This window comes from Lipotes vexillifer, unplaced genomic scaffold (genome assembly GCF_000442215.2).
Source record: "Lipotes vexillifer unplaced genomic scaffold, Lipotes_vexillifer_v1.1 scaffold1242, whole genome shotgun sequence".
Taxonomy (NCBI): Eukaryota; Metazoa; Chordata; class Mammalia; order Artiodactyla; family Lipotidae; genus Lipotes; species Lipotes vexillifer.
Genome location: NW_006793169.1, coordinates 1082297 through 1099488, shown reverse-complemented (window position 1 = coordinate 1099488; position 17192 = coordinate 1082297). Strand labels below are relative to the sequence as shown.

The following is a 17192-nucleotide window of genomic DNA, read 5'->3' as shown; positions in this document are numbered from 1 at the left end:
CAAACTCCTAATTTATCCCTCCCACGACCCTTTTCCCCTTTGGTAAACAAAAGTTTGTTTTCTATGTCTGTGAGTCTGCTTCTGTTTCATAGATGAGTTCGTTTGTGTCATATTTTATATTCCACATATAAGTGATATCACATGGTATTTGTCTTTTCCTGACTTACTTCACTCCGTATGATAATCTCTGGGTCCATCCATGTTGCTGCAAATGGCATTATTTCATTCTTTTTTATGGCTGAGTAATATTCCATTGTGTATATGTACCACATCTTCTTTATTCATTCATCTGTTGATGGACATTTAGTAAGACTTTAAATTTTTAGTGTTTATGCTGAGTATAAAATTGAGGACAGCAGAATATCTATCTTCTTTTAAGAACAAAAAACTTTTCACAGTGAGAAAAGAGCCATCTATGAACCAGGAAGAAGTCCTCACCAGACATCTAATTGGCTGGGGCTTTGAACTTGGATTTATCAGCCTTGAGATCAGTGAGAAATCAATGTTTGTTGTTAAAGCTAAAGGAAAAAAAAACTTTTGAAGACATGTAAATCAGTTTAATGGTTTTTCTCATTGTAAAAAGTAACAGATGTTTATTGGGAAGAGAGTCAGAAAATCTTTTTTTTTTTAAATCACCCATACCAGAGAGAAAGCAACTTTTTTTTTTTTTTGATGTGGACCATTTTTAAAGTCTTTTTTGAATTTGTTGCAATATTGCTTCTGTTTTATATTTTGGTTTTTTGGCCGTGAGGCATGTGGGTTCTTAGCTCCCTGATCAGGGATCAAACCCACGCCCCCTGCGCTGGAAGGTGAAGTCTTAACCACTGGACCGCCAGGGAAGTCCCAGAAAGCAGCTGTTAATGCTGTTAACGATCTGCAGTTCCCAAGCTGTGTGCCAAGGTGCACTGGGACAGCACGGCAAATTCACGAGGGTGCCACAGGATATTTTCCATCATCAAGGGAAACACATCTGTCCAACACTGTGTTGAAGGTAGTTCACAGTTTCAAAATTAGATTATACTACATTCCTTCTGATGACATCATACCTTTGCAAAAGTAGGTTTTCAGAGATTGCTGAGTTTTTAATGACAAAAAGTGAAAACCAGCATGGAATAGGAAATGAGGATAGTCGTATCCAATCTGATTCCAAGATTTTAAGCTTTGCTTGACCAACAGGTGCATACGTTCTATTAATAAGTTATTAGGAAGTTATTTAAGAAAGAAAAAATAGTTCTTTTAATTTATGTGTATTTTTTCTGAAGAGCTACTAAGTCATTAGGGTATAAACACTAAACTGTTCGGATCTAGCTACTGAACAAATAGCACTGCTAGGTATCTGTTTGGGCCTGGAGGCATTGTTAAAAAATTACTGAGACTCTTAAGAGCTTCCAGAATCATTTGGGAACCTCTAATATATGTCCTTCCAGACTTTTTCCTATGTATACCATACATATTTTAGAAAGCTTTTTTTTTTTTCACTTAACAATATCTAGTGGAAATCTTTGCATTTCAGTTAATATGGGTCTATATCATTATTTTCAAAATTTAATGGCATAATAGTTTTCCATTGTTTGACTACATTATTTTATTAACCAATCCCCTAAGGTTAGAAGTTAAACAGAACTTTCGTTTTATCATCAGTGGTGTGGTCATCCCCTTTGCACATCTTCTTTGTTTACATATCCAATGATTTCCTTAGGCTAGGTTCCTAGAAAGGAATTTGCTGGGCAAAGAGTATGTACTTTCTTATGCTTTTGATATCCAGAGAGAGAGGGAGAGAGAGAGAGAGCCCAATTGCCCTTTCAACGAGATTGTGCCAGTTTCTTTCTACCAACAGTTTATAAGAATACCTCAGTTTAAAGAAGTGAAGCATTGGAGAACTCCTAACCATCAGAACTCAGATTTGTGAATTGTTCAAAGGTGTTCCTCTTCCCCAACTCTTAAATAAACTTAGTGCCAGTAAAGAAGCTGGGTAAGTGCATTCTGGTCCAGAGCTTTTGGGAGCCTCTACAGGCTGAAGTTCCAGCTAAAGTCAGAGGTAGCTGATCGCAACATCCAAGCAGATACCCACTTAGAGAACAGAAAAACCACTTGTCCAGAAGCTTCTTTAGCTTTAGGTTCACTAACTAATTTTTCAAAACGACACTGTACTCCCCAGAAAGTCATACTGCACTGCATAGCTTTCACCCTACCTCTGGGCGGGGGAGGGAGGCAAATGGCCAAAAGAGAAGTTGACATCAGGAATTTTTTCTTTTTTGAGAGGATGGATTTCAGAGTATTTTGAGGGTCAAATGGGATGCTTCCTGTTCCATGGATCATAGCGCATATATTTTCATCTACAGCCACATGTGTATCACATTTTGAACTACATTCAGTTTAGACAAATGAGCTAGTATTTTCAATTGTAAGTTACCAAGGAAAAACGTGTATTATGTATGTAGGCTCTGATCATGAGGTACAAAAATATGTGGTACATTTTGGAAGTATTTCTCTTTTAAGTAAACCCTGGAGTCCTTCAGCTTTCTGGGAAACTGTGTTGTATAGAAAGACTCATTCCCCAAGCACTATGAATGGCTAAGATTTTTGTAATTTTACATGATGGTCATGTGTATTACTTTTTAAAAAATAAAGACATCATCCACTTTTGATCTTGATTTATAAAAGTTTTAAACAATTCAATTGATAATTTTATAAACTCCTATAAAAATAACATTCTAGGGCTTCCCTGATGGCACAGTGGTAGAGAGTCCGCCTGCCGATGCAGGCGACGCGGGTTCGTGCCCCGGTCCGGGAATATCCCACATTGCCGCGGAGCGGCTGGGCCCGTGAGCCGTGGCCGCTGAGCCGCTGAGCCTGCGCGTCCGGAGCCTGTGCTCTGCAACGGGAGAGGCCACAACAGTGAGAGGCCCGCGTACCGCAAAAATAAATAAATAAATTTAAAAAACATTCTAGATTAAAGCTGTTTGAAAGATTAGTGCTTAGATTGCTGATTCTAAAAAGGTGAGTGGATTCTTTTAGGCATTCACACTTTACTCTTTTCAACTTGAAGTAAAAATTAGTGGGACAAGATGTTAAGTAGGATGATCCTACTTAAAGCGGAAATGTTGATAGAGAAAAATTAAATCTGTATTATAAATACTTATCACTTCATTGCCTTTACTTGATGCCTTCACTACATACCAACAAGAAGCTATTTCCACTCATATCAGAAGAAGTAAAAAGCCCACTGTGGCATGTTTATCAAACAATTACAGCATGGAGGACCTTTCCCTCTTTGTGTAGATGGCAAATATCTGAACTGTTGGAAGCCTCCATGTGACTCCACTGCCACAAGATATTTCCTTTTAAATCCCCACTGGAGAATTCTCCCAAAGTCTGGTGTGTATGTATGTGTCAGCTTTAGGGAAGTTGATTGTATTAAGAGAGAGGTGAGTTTCTGCATTTGTGACTGGTATGGTTAGGAAAAATAAGCAACTAATTGCTGACCTGCTTCCAGAGCACTGGACGTGTGTACAGACTTAAGAGCCACATGTCAAAGAGTGTACTGTAATTATGTAAACCTCATCTGTCATTCCCAGAGCAGGCTTCCTTCAAGATAAAAGAATGGGCAACACCAGTGACGTGTGGACAGTTCCTTAACCCTCCAGGTTTTTAGTACAGAATATCATGATCATTCTTTGCTTTCTTGTCCATAGGAAATGAAAATCCATGTTAAGGGACAGACCTCTGGTCTCTGAATTTTTTGAGATAACCAGGAACATTATTTCTTTTAACCCTGCACCATTTTTATCAGATCTTTACCAGATTAATAAATTGTCTGATAGATAAGAGCATTAGTAACTTAAAAAAATCCAGTCCTTAACACTCATTCATTCATTCAGCAAACATTTATTGAGCTCCACCAATTCTGGGCTCCAGAGGTGAGCAAGATAGATATGGTCACTGCCCTTAAGAAGTTTGTGACTGAATCGGAAGCTTTTGAGAAAGCCAGTGGCTGAATATCAATGATGAAGTGCTACAGAGATTCAGGACATCTTTTGGAGTAGAGTCCCTGGCCTCAGAGAAGCTTCCCTAAGGAGCTCTTGGTTGGTCTGAATCTTAAAGGGTGAGTAGAAGTCAGAGTACTACTACTGTGAAATCCAAGTCGAGTACATGCGTCTGGCCAGATGCTCCACTTTTTCCAATGCACATTATCAGACCTATAACTGACACCCAGTTGCTAGTTGGTACCACTGCCCTGTGGTCCACTAACCACTATTGGATATTCATCTGTTACACTTAGCAATAGAAAGGTGAGATTTTAAACATTCTGGTTTTTCTTTTCTTTTCCTTTCTTTTTTAAGAATAATGCCAACTGATGATACTAGGGCCATGTTACCTACATGTAACTTGATCGGTTTTTGAGTCAGCCCTTGAATGACTTTTTAATCAGTTGTGTAACTATGCCTAATCATGATACTTTGGTTATTCACATATGTAAATAAGCACATGTGTACTTTATTGTTTATATTTAAATGAATTCAGAGGTTAGTCATCTGTGATGTGGGGCAGATATGAGTGGTGGTATCAGTTCTCCCATTTGTCAGATTTGGTTAACAGTAGCTGTATTTACCTAACAGATTAAATATTTAATGTTTATGGAATGCTTCTGTTTCATTAGAAATATCATGATTATGGTCGATCGTACGATTTGCAAATCATTAGTACCAATCATAGATGAATACAGCCGTGGAAAAATCACATTTTCAGACAAATCATGACTCAGATGGCTTTAAGTTTTTTGAATCCCAAACTTTCATTACAGGGTTTTTTGGGTCACAGCCCCTCAAAAATACCTCTTTTAATTCCTCCCAGTTAAGATCATCCCATCGTCAAAGGGCTGTGTGATAATTTGGCCGCTTCTGGTGAAAGCCTGAGAGGAGTAATCCTTCTCTAAGGACCAGTAAGTGGTTTGATTCAGGACTCCAACTTAGATGTTTGCTCCATGGGGATCCTTTGTCTCCAGAAATACCAAGTCTGAAGAACTGTACTCTGGCTAAAAGGTGGCTTTTTTGGAATGCTGCACAGAAGTTTCTAGTGAAGAGGGGGGTGTTTGTCTTAGGTATACTGACACTATGCTTTTGAAAAGTCTGCAGTACCAAATTCCCATTTGGTTTATTTTTAGCTTGAGTCTACTCTGCTAGTAAAAATAAAGCTATTTTTGTAAGTGCTGCTTGTAGTACTTTCATCCACATTTTAAAAGAATTCACAGAAGACGGTCCAGAACTGTGTGCAATGCGCAGATTGTTGCAGAATTGTGCTTTGAATAAATCTTTTTATGATGGCTGCATTTCAGCTGTACCAAAGGGTTCAGCTCACATGATTCCACCCCCACTAAACACACACACACACACACACACACACACACACACACACACACACAAAGGGCTCATGGCCCCTTACTTAAAGTACTTAACTTATTTCATTTGTGTATTTGTCCAGTGTGTCTATGCTGACTGTTCTTTATGCATTGTCTGCAGCCTCACGCGCACACAGACAATGAACAAATCTCTATGATGACAGGTCCCCTTAAGAGACAACGGATTGCTCTTTTAGGGAGTTGTGTGTTTCTATGGCAACTCCCTCTCTAAAACTTTGAATTTTATCCACATATATTTTGCAGATACCAAAAACAAGCTTATGTTTAATTTAGAGACGCTTTGAGTTTTGAAGAAGAGGAAACTATAGCTCATCTGCAGATGTCAAGAGCACGCACACTTTGTTTGAAAGCTTGCTGAAAAAAATTATGATTCTTTTTGTGCTTGACACTTACCCAAACGCCAACGTTCCATTCGGATAACCTTTTATTGTCAGTTTTTCATGCTTCTCAAGGGTAACAGTCACAAAGAGATACGAAATTTGTTGAAACTAAAATGGAGCCAAGTAGGCGCTGTGTGTGTTTATTGGGTCTGTCCCTGCCTCTCTCCCCTTCCCAGTTTTGTACATTATAATGTACATTGAATTAAATTTGCTTTCATCATCCATTTCCTTTTCTCCGTGTTGCTACAGGATCTATGGGTTCTCAGTCACCGGCTACATCTGATCTAGAGAAAATAGGTTATGTCCCTCTTTTGAGAGGAGGACCGTCTCCACGGTTCAATGCTTTGTGTTTGTTAGCAGTTGGGATTCTGGAAGAGACGTGGACTGTTTTCCTGAGTGATAAAAACCTATATAACGACCATTTCCTAATTTTGTAGGATAATTCTCAGACAACGTAATTTGTGAAGTCTGTGAGTTCTGTGTATATGAGCTTTAGTTTGCTTTTAGTTGTCTTACTTTGCTTTCAGGGTGTTTTGTTTCTTTTTTTATACTGTTGTGTATTTTCACTCTTTTGCCTTTCTTTCTGAAACACAGATTCAGTTTGTTAAAATCAAATCAGCTCTGTGGCTGGTGCTGTTTTGCTTTTCTGCATGTGCTGATTGTTCTGTGGCTTGTTTTGTTTACTGTTTTTGCAGACCTGATTTGCCATTGTCCTTGCCTTTCATTCTGCTAGGCCATGTAGTTGATTTCCCAATGGGGAAAAGACTGCCTTTTCACTGGGTAATTAGTTGTCTCATTTCAAAAGGACCAAGCTTCTCTGAGATGACTTTGTCACACTTTAAATATCTGCTTGGGAGGATGAGAGCCCATTTAGCTCCATGCTCATCCATGTGGTAGAAGAAACGCATAGTTAGGCACCGTGGAAATTCTGAAGTATTTGAAGGACAGAAGATGGTTAATTAGACCATTTGTACTCAGCTATTGAGGGCTTATGAGTTAGTTTATAGTGACAAGAAACCAACGTAAGAGATAATATTTTTCAGCCCCATGAGGAAGTGGTAGTGCTGTTTATTCCTAAAGCATATTTGCGTATTTTCATTTGCTGAAAGAGGACTCTCTGGCACCTTACCTTGAATAATTTTCTCATCATGTCTTGCTAAGTAAGCAAGCACACCCCCCAAAAGCACAGAGGTAAACTGAATGCCACAGTCTCGCTGTTGTTACCTCCCTAGGATATGGAAAGAGAGTAAACGCTAGACTCTTGGCTGAAGGTGGGGCATGGAGGTAAGATTGCCCCTCAGCGGGGTCCCTCATTCACTGTGCTTCTGGGTCTTCCCACATCCCCAGACCAACCACCCATCTCTTGCTACTACACACCATGAACCCCTCTTCAGGCCCCTGATCCTATGCAGTCCTGTCTCAAGGCCACCGTCCTTTTCCTATCTTGGCCTCTTTAATTATTTCCTTCCGTTCTCAATGAGTTACTACCATGTGGCTTCACCTTTCAACCCAGGCTCCAGGTCAGCCCAGGCCGTGCCCCCTTACCCGCTACACCCGGCTCTTTTCCTGGGGACCACTCTAAGCAAAGCGACCAGAAAACATTCACCTGGAAAGGACAGGGAATGGTCATTTAATATTCTCAGAGCATCTGTGCACCAAGGCATTTTAGAGCCCTGTTTTGTATCAAACTTGATGTGAACAAAAGGTCTAAGATTTTAACAGTTTTAAAAAATGTACGTGTTGGGCTTCCCCGGTGGCGCAGTGGTTGAGAGTCCGCCTGCCGATGCAGGGGACGCGGGCTCGTGCCCCGGTCCGGGAAGATCCCACATGCCGCGGAGCGGCTGGGCCCGTGAGCCGTGGCCGCTGAGCCTGCGCGTCCGGAGCCTGTGCTCCGCAACGGGAGAGGCCACAACAGTGAGAGGCCCGCGTATCCTCCCCCGCAAAAAAAAAAATGTACGTGTTCATATTTTCTTCTGTTGCATACAACTCAGATGGTCTGGCTCCTGTGTTACCTCCCCAGCTTCATCTTGCTCCAGGCTCACCCTCCTGGTCTGTTCTCCATCAGGGGACAGTTCTGAATGTGTCATATTCCATCCTTCCACCTTGTCACTCCATATGTTCCCTCTGTCTGAAAGGTTTCTCCATCCTTTATCCCCGAAGCTCAGCGTCCCTTCTTCAGGGAGGCTTCACCTTCTCCTTTTCTAGCCTAGGTCCCCTGTTATGGTATCTAAGTACCATGGACCTTTCCAACAGAGCACTTATTACAGTTGCAGCTTTATCTTTATTTACATGGTTAATTTCATTAACGTCTGTCTCTGCCATTATCTCTAATCTCCTCCAGGGTGGCCATTCCTTGTCTCCATGACAGCACAGGAGTGGACACATAGTAGGCACTCAGTGACTACTGCTGAGTGACCATCTACACATATCTCTGGGGACCCACCCAGTGGCCCCTTTCTTGCTAGTATAACCCTGAGTTGGGTGAAGTGTTTACTCTCTTCCAGCTGCTTTAGGGCACCTGGCCCCCGCCCCAGCCCCACTCCCGGATCTGGGGTAAGGGGGAAAATTTGGAGTTAATCTAAGCAAATCAAAATAGAAAGATGGAAAGAACCTAGAACCTTGATGATGTTGGAAAGCTGCTAAATAAACCAGTCCTGGGACAGCTCCACCCTATCCAGGCAACTCTGTTGTGCAAGATCCTCGTATTTGTTTAGGTCAGTTCAGAGTTTTCTGTATCTGAAAATATCCTGATACAGAATGTCATGAGTGAATGAACCCATGAATAATGAACAGCTTCATCTCACGTCTTCACAAGCCCCTTTGTAATGCAGTTTTTCCTCTCTTCGTTTCTATGAAGTGTTGGGCTGCTATAGTGAAGATGTCGACCAGTACTGAACCCCAGCGAACTCCTCTGTGTTTAGAAAACTGTTGCCTTCCACTAAATGCCCCATACCCTGAACTTGAACTCATGATGTTCTTCACCTTTCACCCTCTGGCTCTACACTTTGTTCATCACTCTTCAGGGCAAGCTCTTCTCTAAGGAGATAGTCAGGTTAAGTCATACCCAGCGATTTCCTGTTTGTGAGCCCTGAAGCTCTTGAAGAGTGCGGGCAGGTTTGACGGAACCTGTAGATGTTTGAAGACGCTGAGCTGATTCATCCCCTTCGGTAGTTAATTCTCCCCAGCTACTGTACCAGCTCTTCTCTCTGGATACTGCCCAGTTTCTCTTTGCGTGGGGATGAGGCTCTCAAGATCTGCCCATTCTGTACATGCTGTGTCTTTCCTGGGTTTGGGCAAGTTGCATTTTAGCTGCCAGCCCCTGCCCTCCCCCACTCCCGCCCACCGACACACGCGCACACTTCTGCATTGTTACGGAATGTTTCTACACAGGAGAGGAATTCTGTCTGTTTCTTAGCGTTTTTGTTGGTGGTGGTAAGGCAGAGCTTTAAATGATCCCTGTAAGTCCGCTGCCTTTCTTGTTCACAGACCTCCGCCATAACCTAAGAAATGCAGGGTCTTAAATAAATACCACCTGTTAGTGCCTCCTTGATCTCCTAGCACTGTGGCGACGGAGACGAGACAATCATGCACTTTTGTAAGATGCGTTCCTGGTAATAGACCACGAGAGGTGGACAGCTAGGTAACCGATCTTTCAGAGTATTACGTTTGGCCATGCCATGTGAAAAAAGTGCCGAATTTGTACTTGCTTTCTTTTTTTTAATTGAAGTATAGTTGATTTACAGTGTTGTGTTAGTTTCAGGTGCACAGCAAAACAATTCAGTTTTATATATATATATATATATATATATATATATATATATATATATACGCACACACACACACATACATATATGGCTCTTCTTTTCAGGTTCTTTTCCATTATAGGTTATTGCAAGATATGGAATACAGTTCCCTGTGCCATACAATAGGTCCTTGTTGTTTATCTATTTTGTATATTGTACTTGCTTTCTTAAACCAAGATAGGAATGATCCACTTTGGCGCACCACCCTGGGCAAGTAACACACTCTCCAAGATTCAGAAAATAAGCGTAACCACTTCAAAAGGCTGTTATGAGAGCAGAGCAAGGCGTACGGTGAGAGCGTTTCTTATGCTTGGGGAGGTGCCGTACAAAAGTGTTCATATTATAAGCCTATAAAGACAAACCCTCGTGAAATATCTTTTCACACTGCCCAGTACACACCTGTTTCCCTCCCTACCCCCAGAGATGTACAAAAGCAGGTCATCATCGTGGCTTCACGTACAAGGGGGGTTAGTCACCCTGGAACCGTTAGCCTTAGTCACCTGATTCTTCTGATAGCAGAATGCCCCTGCTGACCTCTGAATTTGATCTTTTTAACCTCGGTGATTTATACCGAAAATATAAAAAGGGCAACTGAATTGGCTCTTATGAATTGAGTTAAGTGGTACATAAGGTTCCCAATGCAGGAATATTATATAACATCTTGTATTTTATAAGATAATGAAGTGAAAGGAGGATACGGTTAAGAAATTCTGGTTTATAATGCCATCTGACTTTATATAATACCGGCTATTCATCTCCTTTTTTCTGGGTATTTTTTCCATCTCCTACTTCCTATCACTGCACTTTGCTTAGCCATCATAACTCTCTTCCAGTAATATCTATTGATCTATCATTGTTACTTTAATGGAATTATGCATTAAAAAGTGAGACCAAAAGCAACAAAAATTTCTCTACACACACAAAAAAAGAAAAAAAAAATCCTCGTAGTTAGTGGTGAGGCAACTTCCTTGTTATCTGAGAAAAAGGCTTTATACAATATTGACAGTTCATCCACGTCTTATTCTGATTCGGTCAGCCGGCATTCTTGCACACCTGCTGTGTGCCACTCATGGATCTAGATGTGAATAAAACAAACATTCCTGCCCTCTTGGAGCTTATATTCTACTGGGGGAAAACAGAAAATAATCAGTAAACAAATAAACAAATTCTGGTATGTTTGGAGATGATAATTGCTATGAAAAAAAAAGAAAAAAGTAGAGCAGTGTAAGAGTGTCAGTTTGGGGATAGGGTGAGGTTGCAGTTTAAATTAGGTAGTCAAAGCAGACCTCCTGTGTTTTTGGTCTTTTGCTGTTGTAGTTTTTACAGAATATTGTAATGATTTAATATTGCAAATGAATCATCTGCATGAATTACGTATTGCCTGAAATGAAAGCCTTTCAGCTGAAGACTAAATCTGGTTGCTAAATGCTTGAGAAAGCATGGGAAGCTGCACTGGCCCTTGTCTGGAATTCTCAGGTTCTCTGAGTTTAGTGTCCTTTGCCAAAAACAGTATTTATTTTATATAGTCTTCTAGTGGAGCGTATCTCTGACACCTACCACCATGTGTTTATAGTTAAACATAACTAGCCATCTTTCCTGCAAGACCAAAAGGCTCATCCACAATGTTTCCCTTTAAAAGTTCTAAGAAGGCTCCCCTGGTTGACTTTCCATCCTGTAACAATGATGGATTTTGCAACCCGCTCCTGGATCAGCCATGTAGGAAAAAAAAAAACAAACCTAATGTCGTGGATAATTCTCCCCTTTGAACATGTGTTTTGTGTTTTGGTGGTGGTGGTTTGGGGCTGTTGTGTCTTAGACATGGTGCTTATTATATCCATACAAGTTACAGATCACAGACAACCCCGCCCGGAATGGCACTGTATATATGATCTCCTTGCTCAGAGCATCTTCTCCCCACGTGACCTGCTGTGTGACCTGAAGCGTAGATGAGCCTCCTTCACATTCCAAAGTTTAGTGTATGTGCACCCTCTCCCTTGTCTGGCCTCCCCTTGGCTTCATGCTGCCTTCGTTTTCTCCTGGAAGCAGCTGAGCCTTGGGAGGGGCTGGCATGTGGCTCCTCCATCGTCTGAGTCCCTCCAGGGCAGGACCATGTCAGGATAACACTTGTTTTGCCTCCTGTCCAGTACCAACTAGGACAGTGCTCTTCACAAGGTAAACTGGAGCTCGGGCCATCAGAGTGAATGCATTCTGAGCCTTGGCAGATGTGCTTCCATCCCTTGCCTGTCGTTCCCGGTCACTCACCAGATTCAAAGGGGCTGATGATGCGTGGAAGCAAGGCTGGAGCACTAAGAGAGCGGGTCCTCCAGAGGGGCTGGCGGCTACCCTGGCTCATGGCGAGGTCTGAATCTGCCACTCATATTCGGAATTGTGCAGTGCTCTTCTGTCATCTCTTAGGACAGAGTGACCTTGAGAAGGTCGCATACTCTCTCTAAGCCTCAGTTTCCTCATCTGTGAAAGGGGCAGATTCGTTCCCAAATGACTTCAAGATTGCCTCCACTTCTCATGCTCTCAAGGACACTGTTGACTGCCCTTCTCCTGAAAGCTGGCCTTTTTGACATGCTCCACTTCCTCACTCTCTATCCTTGTCTAATTCTCCCCATGAATGCCTTTTACTCATGATTCACCTGAAATACTACGTTTGCGTTGGTGTCTCTGAGTAGGGAGTTGGACTATTGAGAAAAACACGTTGTAGCCCAAAGTCTCTATTTCAAAAGAGACAAGAGAATGGAATTACATGTTCTTTTTAGGCTTTACAGGCTCCATTGACCACAATCAAAATAGATACATATCCAAGCAATAGAAAGGTAGTAAGTATGAATTCTTTCATAAAGTGAATCCTAACACAAAAGCAGTTACAACACTTAAACATACATTGCATAGTCTACTCCATGAGTTTTTCAAAGTTTGTCATACGAACCTTGATGAGGAAAATGTACTCCAGTGGTTAAGAAAGCATTTTTTTTCTCTAAATCCCATACAGTAGAGGGAGCGTGTTTCATTTTCTCAGTGCCTCTTGCCTGGGAATTTTGAAGTGATAGATTCATGGTCTAATAATAAAGCTCCACAGTAAGAATATCGACATGGGGAGAGATTGGCATAAATACATTAAATCACCTGATCTTAAAGATGAATCCTGTGTCAGATTGCTATTCACATAATTACCACAATCTAAAATTTATCTATATTAGTATTTCTTTTCTAATTGTTACCAGTGTGATAAACTTTCTTCTTCATATATATAGTATAATTTAGTATATATATTTATAGTATAGTATAATTTACTTTATAATATAATTATATGTATATGTATACTACATATATATATTCTAATTTACAATAAATGAGGGTGTAGTATTGAAATAACTTCAAATAATAGGAATCAGATATTCCTACTGCTTATTTATTCAGAATAAGTTACCCAACAAGGTCTTATATAATTTATTTTGAAGAATATATACTTAGAAATAGGATTATTCCTATTTAATTAGAAAAGAATCTTTATCTTAGAGGTAAAATGGTCCAAAGCAACATAACATATGAGAGACTAGAACTAGGAGTCACTTCTTTGGTATATGATTCATGTCCTTAAATTTATGTCCTTATGATTCATGTTATAAATTGATACCAGTCATCTTATGTGAAATGCTGATACTCTGGAAAATTATATTATTATAGATATACACTTCATATATCTGCCTCTCAAAGAAGAGTGGAACCAATTCCTCTGTCTTTTATATAGGGGCATACTTAATAATGTATATATTGATGAGAGTCCATCTTATTTTAAAGATTTTATAACTTCTCTCATTAATCGACTCTACTGTTTAATTAGATCTGATGCCAGAACACTCTTGTCTAACTTAAATCTCTCATGCTGTAGCTTAAGTCTATTTTCTCTCACTCTCCCTAGGATATTAAAAGCAACTAATCACCATTATCCATAATAATATTCATAAAATCCTCCATATATTTGAAATGTTAGCACTATAACTGACAGTAAGCATAACTCCCAAATATCGGTAGATTTTAAAATAGAGAAGAGAGACCAGCTCGTAATAAATGTAGATGACATAGTATTATTTAATTTTGATGAATGAACAATACCGTTAACTAATGTGACTTAGACTAAATGAAAAGCATTCATCTATTAACTCATTCACTTAAATATTTTATTAGGCACCTACTTTATGATATTGTGCTATGTTCAGAAGTACCCAAGAAAAGATAAATCATAGAGTTGAGATGATTTCAAGGCAAGGGATTTTTTGAAAGTAGAACTTATTAGGTACATTTCTCAGACATGTGAAGCTAAAATAATCCAATCTTAAGAGGATAACTCTGTCCTATCTAATGAAACCTGTGATATCTACAGCCATATCTGGAGGCATGGCTGAAAAAAAAATAGTCTAATGATTAGAGCATTTCTGTTTATTTTTACAGCCACCCACTTGTTAAAATCTGTAGTAGGCATCAAACTTCTGCTCTCCATGGTCAGCCCCTTCATTTCAGTATTAATGTGGAAGAGGTCCCTGTGTCTTCCTGTGCATATTTGGACACATGTGAGCATCCGTCAGTGTAGGACTACAAGAGGTTTATCACTAGAAATAAATTGCAGAGCCGTGCAGCATGAAATGATGTGCCCGGGAATGCAGAACACGGGGTTACCTTCTGCCGTCTTCTTTTATCATAGACAGCAGAAGCACAAAGGAGAAAGAGATTTATTCTGAAGCCATGTGACGCTGACCAAGCAATTTATAACAGATGAAATGCTGATTTATTGCTGCAAAGAAAATAATGGGTGTTCTTGCTCAAATGCCATTAACAGCTTTATTGTTTCAAGTGCAAATTATATTCAGCAATTTGTTAGTCCCCTTTGGAGGCGAAGTTGAAGTAATTCATTGTAGGCTTTCAGCGGAAAAAGGACAAAGTAATTAGCAAATTGTAAAAGAACTCATTCACCAAGGTTGGCTGATATTTGAATTCCCTGTCTGAACTGTAAAGACATAGAAAACGTTGCATTTACGAAATACAAGGTGATGCAAGTATTTGTTTAAGACAGAAGAGCCATAGGCGGGCTCTACGGAGTGAGGAGTACAGCCTTCTGTAGGCGTTACTGTTGGTGCCTACTACATGGTGACATTGTGCTTGTGCTAGTCATCAAAGGCAGCACAAAACTGAAAAAAAAAAAAAAAATTGTCCCTGCCCTTGGGGACTTACTGCCTGATGGCAGGAAGAAGATAATTTAAAATATATTGCGGAAAAGGATCAGTATTTCAAGAAAGATAGACGTGAAGTGGCTCCAAGAAGGAAAAGATGACATTCAGAAGGTGAAACCTGAGGTCAGTTTTAACAGATGCCTAAGATTTCTGTAGCCACAGTTTGGGTTATAAAGCAGTTCCAGACTGAAGGAATGCCAGCAAGTGGAAAGACTTGATGAACATTGGTAGGCTCTCTGCTACCTAAGTTGTTACAGGGTGGCCATACATTCCAGTTTGCTTAGGGTGGTCCCTGGGTCCATCTGTTGCCTAGTGTAATGCTTAATAGTGCCCTCTTTCACTCTTAAGAGTATCCCAGTAAAATGGTAAATTATACAGTGACCGGGGTGGCCATGAGAATGTCCACTCTGCTTTCCTGCTTTAAGGGGGCACAACTGACTAACATCCCTAGCTGTGGCCCCTCTGGACCCACCACACTTTGGTCCCTCGACCATGCTTCCCAGGGACTGCTCCCAGCCAGGACTGTGCAGAGTTGGAGCACTAAGCATGCCCGTTCCAGCAAGACAGGGGGATCCTCCACCGAGCAGCTTGGCTCAGGACTCCCCACTGGCATGGTTAAACCTTTCTTGGAACCGTGCTGCACTCTAAGACGCCTTCCATGCAGTTTCCCTCCCTTCTCCTCTCCTGCACAGGGGCCACACTGACATCTCAGTCTGCAAGCTTTCTGTACCTACTCCTGTTCCCCTCTCTTGCATGTCTCATCCCATGTTAGCGTCTGCTCCTCAGCAGACCTGAACTCATGCAGTGGCCCTAGTTATTGATAAGAACTAGCTACTGCATGAGGATAAGATGAGAAAGAAAAATTGGGACCATGTTGTAGGTAACTTTGAAAAGTGCTTTGACCTTAATTCAGTGGACTGTGAGGCTTAATTATTAAGTATTTGGTGCGGTGAATGAAGAGAAAGATCGCTGAAATAAGGAGATCCATTAGGAAGGTCCAGCAATTATCCAACAAGAGCCTAAATAAGAATAGTGCCTGTGATGACAAACACTGGCGTGGCTACGGGACACATTGCAGAGGCAAGGGCTGTGGGTTTGGAGACAGTGGCAGAGAGAGGAATCATTATTTAATCACTCTGTGCCTCAGTTTCCTGATCTGTGAAATGGGAACAGTACCAAGCCCTACATCACTCATAGAGTCATATTGAGAATGGAAGGAGGGAATTCCCTGGTGGTCCAGTGGTTAGGACTCCGAGCTTTCACTGCCGAGGGCCCAGGTTCAATCCCTGGTTGGGGAACCAAGATCCCACAAGCCGTGCAGCACAGCCAAAAAAAAAAAAAAATGAAATGAGTTAATGCATTCAAAAAACTTAGAACAGCGCTGGCACTTAAGAGTTCAGTAAGTGTTCCTGTGTTTGCGCATTGCGCTATGGCAGCGCTGTCCAGTAGAACTTTCTGCCATTGTGGAAATGTTTTCGGTCTGTTCTGACCAGTACAATAGCCACTAACCACGTGCGGCTGTTTTGAGCACGTGAAATGTGACTACTGTGACTGAGGAACTGAATTTTTAACTTCATTCAATTTAAATTTGAATAGTCACGTGTGGTGAGTGGCTACCATTTAGAAGTATCACCTACATCTCAAAGTACTAAGTAACTAACAGTAATTGCAAAATGAGAGTTGACTCTTATTCACAAATGCCCGTTGTACTGCTATGACTTACTTGTATGTAAGCTGGTAGGCTTGGTTGCTGATCACCGTAGTCAGGGATAACCACAGAGAGGGCTGTGATCCTAATCAGACCCCGGTGAGGTGATCAGAGCAGTGAGAAAGGAAAGAGGAAGAGACGGAATGTTTACAGTAACCCTGCAATGGGAAAAGCACTGTAGGCTTGAAGGAGAGCGATCATGTCGTGGTTTCTGCAAGTAGCTAATAGGTGGTTAAGACCTCCCGTTAAACGGGATCTGGACTGTCAGCTGCCCTTTCCCAGGCCAAAAGAGAGGAGGTATTGCACTGCCTGCTATTATGCTTGCCTACAAGTAATAGCCAGGATAGCATTGTTATTATATAAGGTCACAGCTGAGGACTCCTGGTAGTTCAAGGACAGCACTAATTGGAACTCTGAGGGTCGTATTAGAAGGAAAGGCGGGGCTTCCCTGGTGGCGCAGTGGTTGAGAGTCCGCCTGCCTATGCAGGGACCACGGGTTCGTGCCCCGGTATGGGAGGAACCTACATGCCGCGGAGCGGCTGGGCCTGTGAGCCACGGCCGCTGAGCCTGCGCGTCCTGAGCCTGTGCTCCGCAACGGGAGAGGCCACAACAGTGAGAGGCCCGCGTACCGCAAAAAAAAAAAAA

General features: G+C 41.3%; 1 non-coding gene across 1 annotated transcript; it reads left to right on the top strand.

Annotated features, from left to right (window-relative positions):
• Positions 1-16064: 16064 nt before the first annotated feature.
• On the top strand, positions 16065-16137 carry TRNAE-UUC (transfer RNA glutamic acid (anticodon UUC)). The gene has a single exon. It is a non-coding gene; the product is annotated as a tRNA-Glu (tRNA).
• The last annotated feature ends 1055 nt before the right edge of the window (positions 16138-17192 follow it).